Source organism: Megalobrama amblycephala, linkage group LG5 (assembly GCF_018812025.1).
Source record: "Megalobrama amblycephala isolate DHTTF-2021 linkage group LG5, ASM1881202v1, whole genome shotgun sequence".
NCBI classification, from domain to species: domain Eukaryota; kingdom Metazoa; phylum Chordata; class Actinopteri; order Cypriniformes; family Xenocyprididae; genus Megalobrama; species Megalobrama amblycephala.
The window spans coordinates 35,326,987-35,340,479 of NC_063048.1; positions in this window are offsets into that span (position 1 = coordinate 35,326,987).

A 13,493-nucleotide genomic window follows, 5' to 3' on the forward strand; every position below is an offset into this window, starting at 1 on the left:
TAGTTGGAACAATGGGTGTGATCCTTGTTTGGTTATAGAATGACAGAAATGTAAGTAGTATTCATATGTTGCTGTATTATTCCATTACTTTTTCATGAATTTTGCATAGAGTTTTAAGAAACATAGGAGAGATCAGTGGCCAAAACTGACTATAGAACTCTGCTGGGAAGCTGTCTGGACCAGGTGATTTGTTATTTGGTAGGCAATGGAGTGCTTTTGTGATTTCTTGAATGGATAAAGTTTTTTTTGTAATTGATGATTGTGTGGGTGTTACCTGAGGCAACGAGACACCCCTCAGAAAAGATGCATTAAATGATGCATTTTTTTGTCCATAGAGTAGTGATTTGAGTAATATAACCTAAATAAATTATTTGTTTCAGATGGATTTTGAGTTATATTGCTGGAGTGATCCTTTATAGAGTTTTCACTTTGCTGCTTTAGTTATTGTTTTGGTTATACGTTTGAATGGGTAGGTCTCTATAGCTCAGCATTCCTGTTCAATTTAGCAATGGGCAGAATCTCAGATTTTGAGCAGTTAATGGAATATCCTGATCCATTACAGATTATGAACTGACAGAAGTGATGAAGATGGGTTTGTGATATATAAAAGAATGTTGTCCACATACATCTTATTTTATGATGGTGATGTTTTGATTGGATTCCATATATGTTATGTGATTGTTGTATTGCAGCTGCCAAGAGTTGAATGAAAAGAGCAACGAGTAGCAGTGATATTGGGCAGCCTTGTCTGGTACCTCTTTTTAAGTAAAATTGATTTAATATAATACCACTAGGTATGACCGATGCTGTTGGTGTATTATAGAGTGTTTTAATCCAGTTGATGAAATATGATTTTAAACCAAAGTGACTGAGTGCAGTGAAGAGAAATTACCATTCTACCTTATCAAAGGCCTTTTCTGCATCTAAAGATACAACCAACTTTAATTTCATTTTCAGTAAATCAAAATAATTCAAAGAGAGAAATATGAAGTGTATGGAGATAAACGTGAGCCCAGATATAATAAACATCAGCTAATAAGTTTTATGCCTTTTTTATAAATTATTTATGCTCCCTGAGTCTTTCCATGAATGAGGTTCACTGATCTTTCAATTTTATTTTTATTTTAAAAAGTGAAAAAGTGAAGTGACATGTGGCCAAGTATGGTGACCATACTCGGAATTTGTGCTCTGCATTTAACCCACTCAAGTGCGCACACACACACCGTGAACACACACCCGGAGCAGTGGGCAGCCATTGCTGCGGCGCCCGGGAGCAGTTGGGGGTACGGTGCCTTGCTCAAGGGTCTCACCTCAGCCGTGGTATTGAGGGTGGAGAGAGCGCTGGATATTCACTCCCCTCACCGACAATCCCTGCCAGACCTGAGACTCGAACCCATGACCTTTGGGTTACAAGTCCAACTCTCTATCCATTAGGCCACGACTGCCCCCATGTTTTTAAACATTACAGACAAATCCCATGTTTCTGTAGAGAGAGCTATTACATATATTTGATCAATGACACAATTATCTAATGTGATATTAACATTAACTTTTAGATTTTATTTTACTATTAAGGGCCGGTCACACTAGACTTTTCCTTCCACTGACTTCCATTCATATGCAGGTGAATTTGGGACACTAGAAACTCAAGATCAAGTGAATTTCACTGCGAAAACAAACACACATTTATGCAGTCAAGTTGAGGAGATTGTATATTTTTTGAATGACTATTATTTGTTATTTATGTTTGTAAAACAAAACAAAAAACAAGCTCAGTATTTGGCCCAAAACCCACACTACTCCCCCAGTATTTCTGGTTAGGAGTGTGAGGAGACGGGGTGGTGAAGGGATAAATAACAAGGGATGCTGAGAAACTGTCGAGGAACATGTGAGTCGACTGCGTATTTATAATGTCCTCCACTTATGCTGATTGGGCAAAAATGTTGATACTGATTGCTGTCTGCTGGTTAGAATGACATGATGATTGGAAGGATCATTTGAAAGCGCTCCTCGTGAACTTTATAAAATAAAATGTCATGTCTGTAGAAATTTCACATGCCAAAAGTCTAGAGTAAGTGTGGATTTAACTGTTTTTACTTTAACATTTTTGTCCTACATGTTTCTCTCTACCCTATTATTGCTAACATGATTTTTCTTCTTTAAAAAACAAAAGATTTTATAATTGTAACACCAAGGAAGTGACATCACCTGAGCTCTTTCTACAAACTGTACAGTGTTGATCACATTCATCAACCCTGTTACCACAGTTATTATAAGAAGAATAATCTCTATAAGTATGAATAACGTCTATGAGAGAAATACAACAGTAAATCTGAATATAAATGTGCAGAAGTGCTTGAATCTTTTTATCATGAATGTTGTTCAGCATCATGAATGAATGAAGAATAAACACCAACCTCTTTGTTCTTCAGTATCTTCAGTGTGTTTCATTCTGCATGGTTCTGGATCACTCATGTTCTCACTGTTAAAATATATCAGTTACTGAATTTGTTTTTGTTCTAATTGACACATCTAATAATTATGTCTGTTCTATTGTAAAGTAAATTATGCTAATTCACAAATTCATTTTATTGTTTACCCTAACATTATTCTGTTTCTTTATTTAATTATAGTCAGATATCTACAATTTGGAAAATAAAATAAATTCTTCCAAATGTAAATAAGGAATAAGAATAAGTAAATAAGAAAACAGTTGGAAGCATGAATACAGAAATAAACACACATATTTGTAGTCATCAAATCCCCTCAGTCTGTTGACAGCAATGAAATGAGCTTTAAGTGTCAATTTACAGCAGATCTGAAGACATCAGCATAATAAATGAGGTGAAAACAGGAACTATTGACATGAAATAAAGAGTGTTTTCAGCAGTTTCTCTGTTAATATTGATGATCCTCAGACTATCAACACTCATTCAACAAGACATTCAGATCATCTCACTTTATTCTGAGTGTTTGCTGTTAGAAACTGATTGAGTCAGGATATATGAGAAAATACTACAAAACTGCTCTATTGAAAGACAATACCGATATTTCTCACAATATGACATTAATAACACAAAAACAAACACTAATGACACTCATCTTCATCAACTACTGCTAAATAACTCTGAATTAACTATAACTATGAAACATGATTTGATTTTATAACAACATTGATTGTAATAAAGTAATTAGATCTTTAACATGTAACAGTTTTTATGTGCAGAAACTGAAAACTCTCCCCGTCTCAGACTTTTATTTATATGCTCATTAATCTAAAACTATTATACATGTTTTGCTTTTAATTTTAGAGTGATGTTATATTTAAGTATATGTTTTATTTATAATGATGTAATTTAAAAGAAGAGAATTGTGTGGTCTGTTCAAATGAAATGTGTGTTAATTTAACATTAGTTTCTTCTTTTCTCACAGTGATGGAGTGTGAAAGCAGGAGATACCAACACATGCTCTACAGATGAGCCTGATATGAAACACATTTAAACTCCTCAGGATTGTTTTTGGTGTGATGATGAACAAAGCTCGTATTAATCTCCAGATAATACTACATAAATATTACAAAACATATTCAAATGTCATATATATTGTCAGTCGGTGTGTGTTTTTATCATTCAGCTTTAACCCTGTGATTATTCAGGTAGGGTCAGGATAGTCAGATCTGCCTCAATCATAAAGTTCTCACTGCCGCAGGCTGAAGATCTTCAGGAATGATGGAGAAGACTCTCCTGTGCTTCTGTTTTGAGGCTCAGTTTAAGGAAAGTCTCACAGGAGGCGGTCATAACAATAAAAACACTTATTTCATTGGTTACGATATAAAGCAGATACAACTTAAATCAGCTTAAGCTAAAAATCTCTATAATCTACACTTAATGCAGTTCATCTGAGGAAACCTTTCACTCCTCACACTCTCATTCTGGTTTATATTTCTGAAAACTCATTTTAGTGTATTTCATTTACATTGAGTTCACACTTTAATTCTTCCTCTCTAATCTACATGTAGCCTTTACTGGACAAACTGTGATCCGTATGAGTTTAACACTGAACACTGCTTTGATATCTTAAATATGGGATGATTCTGTATTATGACAACAACTCTACTTTATTTTTTAAAAGTTTTATGATTATTGCTCTTCTGATCTAATTTCACTACTGCAATCAATGTACTTATTAGAAAATCAAACTTACAATTCATATCTATCGTATTGCTGTAGTTATTTATCTTTAGTGGTTGATGAAGATGAGTGTCCTTATGTTTGTTTTTGTATTATTAATGTCATTTTGTGAGAAATATCAGTATTGTCTTTCAATAGAGCAGTTTTATAGTCTTTTCTCATATATCCTGACTCAAATAATCAGTTTCTAAAAGCAAACACTCAGAATAAAGTGAGATGATCTGAATGTCTTGTTGAATGAGTGTTGATAGTCTGAGGATCATCAATATTAACAGAGAAACTGCTGAAAACACTCTTTATTTCATGTCAATAGTTCCTGTTTTCACCTCATTTATTATGCTGATGTCTTCAGATCTGCTGTAAATTGACACTTAAAGCTCATTTCATTGCTGTCAACAGACTGAGGGGATTTAATGACTACAAATATCTACATTTATTTCTGTTTTTCTTACAGTTCTTTACTACTTTTCTAGATATCTGTCATTTATTTTAATGAAGAAACAGAATAAAGTTAGAATTAGAAACAAAACAGTTCTGAATTAGCATCAGTTGTTTTACAATAGATGGATATAAATGATTAATGGAATTAGTTTGAGGGTCAAATATAAAATGGGTTAATATAGTGAAAGAAAGAAAAAGAAAGAAAGAAAACAGTTTGTCAGGTATATTTAGAACAAGAATCATTTTCTGACATTCAAACACTGTATTTAAGGATCACAGTGCAGCCCAAAATACTCTTTAATTGTCATTTTAAATCTTTATACTTTTTCCACTTTCCTTCAAACCACTAGATTTCACTCATTTGTCAGCAAGAAGTTTTTAATCATTTAAAATATAATTAAATTTAGTATGATCTCTTATTATTTTATATATTTAATTAAGTACAGGTCAAAATAACTGTTGTTTCATTTGTACATAAATCATTTGTACAAACCCGATTACAAAAAAGTTGGGACACTACAAATTGTGAATAAAAACAGAATGCGATGATTTGGAAGATTCAAATTTCAATATTTTATTCAGAATACAACATAGATCACATATCAAATGTTTAAACTGAGAAAATGTATCATTTTAAGGGAAAAATAAGTTGATTTTAAATTTCATGGCATCAACACATCTCAAAAGAGTTGGGACAAGGCCATGTTTATCACTGTGTGGCATCCCCTCTTATTTTTATAACAGTCTGCAAACATCTGGGGACTGAGGAGACAAGCTGCTCAAGTTTAGGAATAGGAATGTTGTCCCATTCTTGTCTAATACAGGCTTCTAGTTGCTCAACTGTCTTAGGTCTTCTTTGTCGCATCTTCCTCTTTATGATGCGCCAAATGTTTTCTCTGGGTGAAAGATCTGGACTGCAGGCTGGCCATTTCAGTACCCGGATCCTTCTTCTACGCAGCCATGATGTTGTAATTGATGCAGTATGTGGTCTGGCATTGTCATGTTGGAAAATGCAAGGTCTTCCCTGAAAGAGACGACGTCTGGATGGGAGAATAGGTGCCTTTCCAGATGTGTAAGCTGCCCATGCCACAAGCACTCATGCAACCCCATACCATCAGAGATGCAGGCTTCTGAACTGAGTGCTGATAACAACTTGGGTTGTTCTTGTCCTCTTTAGTCCAGATGACATGGTGTCATCTGGACTAAAGCCTGTGCTTCTGGATCATGTTTAGATATGGCTTCTTTTTTGACCTATAGAGTTTTAGCCTGCAACGGCGAATAGCACGGTGGATTGTGTTCACGACAATGTTTTCTGGAAGTATTCCTGAGCCCATGTTGTGATTTCCATTACAGTAGCATTTCTGTATGTGATGCAGTGCCATCTAAGGGCCCGAAGATCACGGGCATCCAGTATGGTTTTCCGGCCTTGACCCTTACGCACAGAGATTGTTCCAGATTCTCTGAATCTTTGGATGATATTATGCACTGTAGATGATGATAACTTCAAACTCTTTGCAATTTTTCTGAGAAACCCCTTTCTGATATTGCTCCACTATTTTTGGCCACAGCATTGGGGGAATTGGTGATCCTCTGCCCATCTTGACTTCTGAGAGACACTGCCACTCTGAGAGGCTCTTTTTATACCCAATCATGTATAAAATATAAGTTTATGAGATTTGTAAATTATTACATTTCTTTTTTATTCACAATTTGTACAGTGTCCCAACTTTTTTGGAATCGGGTTTGTACATAAATATTTCTGTTGCACTAAATGATGGAACGTTAAAACATTTTGTTTTCACTAAAGTAATTTGAAACATTAAAATAGACACTTTGATTTAATGGGTTTTCGATGTAAAATTGCTTTTGTACATTTAAACACAGTAACTGATATATTTTTGATTTTGGCAGATCAGCTCCTCCAACCAATCTTCAGTTCAGTAAATGAAGCCCTGCCCACTGCAATTCACATGCAAAGCTCCTCCCACATCACTCACATCATCAGTGAAGCTCCTCCCACAGCAGTTCCCTAATAAATGTTGGAATATTCCCATCAGACGAGCATCAGAGCATCAGGAAGAGCTGAAATCTGCAAAGACTGAGTTTATTAAAGAGGACAGTGAGAACATGAGTGATCCAGAACCCTGCAGAATGAAACACACTGAAGATACTGAAGAACAAAGAGGTTAGAGTTTATTCTTCATTCATTCATGATGCTGAACAACATTCATGATAGAAAGAATCAAACACTTCTGCACATTTAGAGAAACAGTTGGAAAATATGATTTTTTTCTCACAAGAGCTCAGAAAAGAGAAGTTTGAGAAACTTTCATATTGATTGTCAACATCAGATGAAACTAAATATTATTTTTACATTATTTCAATATCTGCTTCACAGTTTGCAAGAGTGTTTCCAGAATTTCAATATAGTTTACAACATTGTTATTTTTTAGGAATAAACTGTAAACACCAAAATGTTTGAAGTAAATGAACTTTCCAGAATGGCTGACAGGGTTGTAAGTGTAACTTGAGCAAAATCTCTTCTTACAGTAACTTTGGTAACAGGGTTGATGAATGCAGTCATTCATTTGTGTAAAAACTGAGACAATGGATTGAGATTATTTTCTTGTCCCATCATGCTGTAGAGAGAGCCCAGATGATGTCACTTCCTGGGTGTTTCTGAAAGCAGGAAAATCATGTCAGAAGTAACAGGGTTGAGTGAATCATGTAGGACATTGATAATAACACATCTGAATCTCTTTTAAAAACATACATAACAAATAATACTCATTCCAAAAAGTAAAAATATACAATCTACTCGACTTTACTGCAAACTTCACTTGATCTTGTGTTTCTGGTGTCCCACATTCACATGTGTATGAATGGAAGTCAGTGGAAGGAAAAGTCTAGTGTGTCCAGCCCTTAATAATTACACAGTTTTAGGAAAATAAATTAAATATCAGTCTAAAAGTTGATGTCAAAATAATGCTGTTAATATCACATTAGATATTTTTGTCATTGATCAAATATATTTAATAGCTCTCACTACTATTGATTTTTTTTATAAATAAATCATTTCTCGGTTTCCTACTTTGTCTTTTCCTTATATCATGGTCATAGTGGCTATTGATATTTTTGATATTTTTATACCATCATATGTTCTAAAGTAAAATAAATATTAAATATAACAACAATAAGCTTATTTTACATAAAATATGGTACTTTTAAAGATAAATAAATACAAAAAAAAAATCTCAAAAAAGTGCATAAATTGATTTTATTGAAAATAGTGATTTGACATTTATTTATAAAAAAAAAAAAAAAAAAAAATAGAAGTACACCTGAGACCTTCATGCCCAAATTTGTCCACATAGCACCAATTAAGAGCTGCTAAACGAAGGATGTTAATTTAAGGGAAGGTGGCAGAGCAGCCATTTGGGAAATTCTGTGTCCAGAAGACCTCCATTCAGTGCTGATTGTCTTAATTCAGTAAATCTACATTTAATAATTTGAATTGAAATTAAATAAAATAAATTGAATTTGAAATTGAAGTCAGATTAAGTGTAGAGCTAAATTAAATTGAAACTAAATTCAATAAAATCAAGTGAACATCACATGAGCGCTGGAAAGACATACACACATTATACCTTCACCCAGACCTCTGGATTGTGTCGTTGAGATGACCGGTGAGTCTGAACAATTGGAAGATTAATGTTAAAGTTTCAGGGACATATGCAATTAATTTATGAAAATGCAAACGCATCAAAATGATCGGGATATTTTATAGCAGTTGTCTATCACATCAAGTCTCAATTTTATGACCATTTCATTTTATTTTGATTCAATGAAAATTAAATTAATCTTTTTTTTCTCTTTCATATCAGAGCTGATGGAAGTGAAGGAGGAGAGTCAAGAACTGAGTGAAGTGGAGGAGAAACATCATGACAAACCTGGAGAAAAACCTCTGAGTTGCTCAAAGACTAAAAAGACATTTTTAAAGAAAAGAAGAGCTAAGAAATCTGCAAACTGCACTCAGTGTGGAAAGAGTTTCACAACCAAACACAGTCTTGATGTTCACATGAGAATTCATACTGGAGAGAAGCCGTTCACATGTGATCAGTGTGAGAAGAGCTTCACGCGATCACCACACCTTAAAGAACACATGATGATCCACACCGGAGTGAGACCGTTCACATGTCATCAATGCGGCAAATCATTTCTTCTAGAATCAGCCCTGAAGAAACACCTGAGAGTTCATACGAAGGAGAAGCCACATTCATGTTCTGTGTGTGGAAAGAGTTTTTCACTGCTGAGATATTTACATGCGCATCAGAACACACACACTGGTGTGAGAGAGTATGTGTGTTTTGAGTGTGAGAAGATTTTTACTACAGAAACTGTTTAAAACTGCACCAGAGAATTCACACTGGAGAAAAACCTTACAAGTGTTCACACTGTGACAAGAGATTCAATCAGTCATCAAATCTGAAAAGACATGAGATGATCCACACTGGAGAAAAACCTTACATGTGTTCACACTGTGACAGGAGATTCAATTATTCATCATCTCTGAAAACACATGAGATGATCCACACTGGAGAAAAACCTTACAAGTGTTCACACTGTGACAAGAGATTCAGTCGGTCAGGACATCTGAAAAAACATGAGAGGATCCACAGCAGAGAGAAGCCGCACACGTGTGATCAGTGTGGAAAGAGTTTCTCTATTAAAAGTCACCTGAAGATACACATACACACAGATCCATGCAGTGGAGAAACCACATCACCACAGCTGAGAAGAGACACAGAAGAGACACAGAAGAGACTCAGCCAAATCTCTCCTCTCCACCTATAGTTGGCGCTGTTGCGCTGTGTCTGCTGTTGAATTATCCAGGTTGTGGATGAGGAGCGACCCCTGATGTGATTGTGTACATACAGTAGTACATAGTTCAGTGCTATATAAATGCTTCATTCATTCATTTATTCATAGTTAGCCATTTCTCAATATGCGTTCTTGTCTGTTCTTGTGAAACGTCATCAGTTGCTGCCCAAGTTCTGATCCAATTCAAAGTTCACATCTAGCATAGTACAGTTCAAATCCTCGGATGTGTTCTTGATCCGCCCCTTTTATCGAGTCTTACCTCGGCTAGTCCTTCTGATGATTGCCACTGGCTCTGATGTCTCTGTAGTGGTTAAACATAAGATATATTTAATCTTTTGTATATATATAAAATGGGCGATCTTTGGTCTCATGAATCTATAATTTGTAGGTAAACTTTACCGTTGTAGCCTACTAGAGCATTGACTTTGTACATTTGACTGAATTGTTTGCTTTATTTCTTATTGCAGCTTCTTGTGCCTTACTTATACTTTTCTAATGGTTATTAATGATCATTAAAACTAACAAAAAGTAACAGTGTTGTGTTTTATGTTTGCAGACTATTTGCACATATTACCTGGACCACATATGTTTAATTTATTTTTTTATTAAATGTAAACAAAAAGAGGAAGAGCTGTGTTTTATAGTTTGTTTGGTTATAATTGTACATGCAGTGAAGATAATTAATGAATGTGTTGCCTAAACTACATGCATGGCTATTAATACGTTTAAGATTTTTTAAATGAAAACGAAAAAGAGTGGTGTTTTATAGCATATTTCATTGTATGGTTGCCTAAAATATACTTACAGAGAGTACTTAACTGGAGTAGCCAGAGTGAGCTGAGTGATGTTATCAAGTACGCTGCTGTATCATGAATCACCGGACTTGTGTCCTCAGGGAGTCCGTTCTCCTGAGTCACACTTGTCAAGTCTGAACTACCGAATCTGCTCATCGGAGCGCCAAAGTCACGTGATTTCAGCCATTTGGCAGTTTGACCCACGATCCGAACTATGATTCGATACACTGATTCATTTATGATCTGATGCTTTCTGAAGCAGTGTTTTGAAATCATCCATCACTTAATAAGTCGTTATTTTGTTCCCTTTCATGGGAACTATCGACGCAGAGGCGGGTGACGTCACGGACCAGGAAACTATAAAGCATAACCAGAACAAAGAACGCTAGCTTCTGTTGTCTTCAGCAAGCGCTATCTGTATCTTGTGTGTCTTATTTGGTGTTGTCTGTCTTTATTACGTTCTGAGGACAAGAATCAGCAAGCACATATATATATATATATATATATATATATATATATATATAAATATATATACTGAGAAACACTTTATATAATGGTGGAAAAAGACACAAAATAGGACAAACGGCAGTTTAGGAAATGTGTGCCTTCCTGCACTCGATTCATCTCGGGTGGGGACACACACGAGATGTGTGTAATCTGCCTGGGAGCCGAGCATGCACAGGCAGCTCTCGAGGGAGCTGTCTGTATTCACTGTGACCGGCTCACTCTCAGAGTCCTGAGATCGCGGCAGGCACTCTTCGAGGAGTGTGCTGCGGCCGGTGTTCCCCACGGATCTGGTCCCGCTGCTGCTGAAGCACAGCGAAGGCTGCATTCGTGGGGTTCACAAATGGATCTGGTAGAGGGGGTTGAGACGGGCTCTGCCTTATCTCTTCCCTTACCTGCCAGACCCAGTGTCTCTCCTTTGGTGGTGGAAGCACGCACTGCGGTTTCTTCTCCCCGGAGGGAGACACTGGCGCTCAATGTATCTTCCTCTGAGGAGGTTGATGTGGTGAGCGTCGAGGTTGGTGATGAGGAACCGCCATCCTCATCTCCAGCTTATGAGGAGCTACTGGAGGTAGTGACTAGGGCAGTCGATAAGCTGAAAATAGACTGGCCCATGGAGAAAAACGACACTAAACCAAAAAGCAAACTCGATGAGCGCTTTCTCCCCGCACGGTCACTACCCCAGCGTCGGGGTCTGCCGTTCTTTCCCGACCTCCACACTGAGGTGTCGAGGTTGTGGAATAGACCAGTTCAGTACCGTGTTTTCAGCCCTCAAACATCATCATGGGGCTGAAACACCATGGCTACGGGGCGATGCCTCGGGTTGAAGAGACGCTTGCGAGCTATCTCTCGCCTGAGTCTGCATCATCCCTCAAGACCCCGACGTTGCCCACTAAACCTCTAAAGACAACATCGAGTTTAGTGGGCAAGGCTTATTCGGCAGCAGGTCAGGCTGCAGCTTGCCTTCATATAATGTCAATCTTAAAAGCTTATCAGGCTGACCTACTGGGGGAAATCAATGAAAGCGGGGAAGCGTCATTTGAGTCAATACAGAAGCTCAGGAAAGCGACAGATCTAGCTCTCCGGAGAGTAGAGGCACCTGTGGCTCAATTTGTCTGATATTAAGGAAAAAGACAAAAATATTCTCTTGGATGTGCCGCTGTCTCCTGTGGGCCTATTCGGTGACGCAGTGTCAACTGTCGTCGATAGGTTCCAGGAGACATGTAAACAATCAGCGGCCTTCCAGAGATTCCTTCCCCGCCGCATTCATCCCCCCCGAGGCTGCTGTGCGGGAGAAGTCTCGGCCGATAGCCGGCTCCTCAGCGCACAGAGCGCAGCAAAAAGCCACCCGTGCTCCCCCGCAGAAAGCTTGGGGACCAGGGCGGTCAGCACAGGCGAAGCTTTCTGGGGGTAGGACGGATCTGAGGACCATCATTATCTCCCGGAAGGCTTCAAAGAAGAAGAAGTCCTGACGCCAGCCGTCCAGGACTCACGAGGGCAGCCCTCTCCGGAGGGGTTCGGTTATTAAAATATCAAATGTCTGTTCCCCTTCGCCGCCCTCAGGGGGCTGTCCTGCCACCCAGTGTGCGTCAGACCAATGAGCCAAGTGTTCAAAAAACACCAGAGGCCAGTCTCGAGAGACTGGTAGAATTTATGGAAGAATGGAAACGTCTCCCGAATATTTCGAAATGGGTGCTGCTCATGGTAGAACAAGGTTACAGAATACAGTTCGGTTCTCAACCGCCCAGGTTCAACGGGGTCCTTACCACAGTGGTGGCCCCAGAGCAGTCTCTGGTTATGGAACAAGAGGTTATGACGCTTTTGCAAAAAGGAGCTATAGAAAGGGTTCTTCCTCCCAGCAAAATGTCAGGCTTCTACAGCCGTTACTTCATTGTTCCAAAGAAGGATGGAGGGTTGCGTCTGATCATAGATTTATGTGTGTTAAATCGATCTGTACAAAAGTTGAAGTTCAAAATGCTTACACTCAAACAGATTGTCCCACAAATCAGGTCCGAGGACTGGTTTGTGGCGATAGACCTGAAAGACGCATACTTTCATGTATCCATCCATCCTTCTCACAGGAAGTTCCTCAGGTTTGCTTTCAGGGGCGAAGCTTACCAATACAAGGTTCTTCCCTTCGGCCTATCCCTCTCACCCCGCACGTTCACGAAGTGCGTGGATGCAGCACTGGCTCCGCTGAGACTCCAGGGCATCCGCGTACAGAACTATATCGACGATTGGTTGATACTAGCTCAAACAGAACAGTTGGCAGTTCAACATCGAGATGTTGTTCTGTCGCGCATGAAGAGGCTTGGGCTGAGGCTCAATGCCAAGAAAAGTGTGCTGGCTCTGAGTCAAATTACCAACTACTTAGGGGTAGTTTGGGATTTCACTACGATGCAGGCATATCTATCACCAGCTCGTGTGAGTTCCATTCTCGGGGCCGTGAATGGGGTGAAGTAAGGTAAGTCAAATAAGTAAAACAGTTTCAGAGACTGTTGGGTCTGATGGCAGCTGTGTCCAACGTGATACCTTTTGGCCTTCTGCACATGAGACCCTTACAGTGGTGGCTCAGGACCAAGGGGTTTTCTCCGAGGGGAAATCCTTTTCGCATGATCAAAGTCATGCGGCAATGCCTTTGTGCTCTGGTCATGTGGAAAAATCCTTGGTTCCTGTCCCAGGG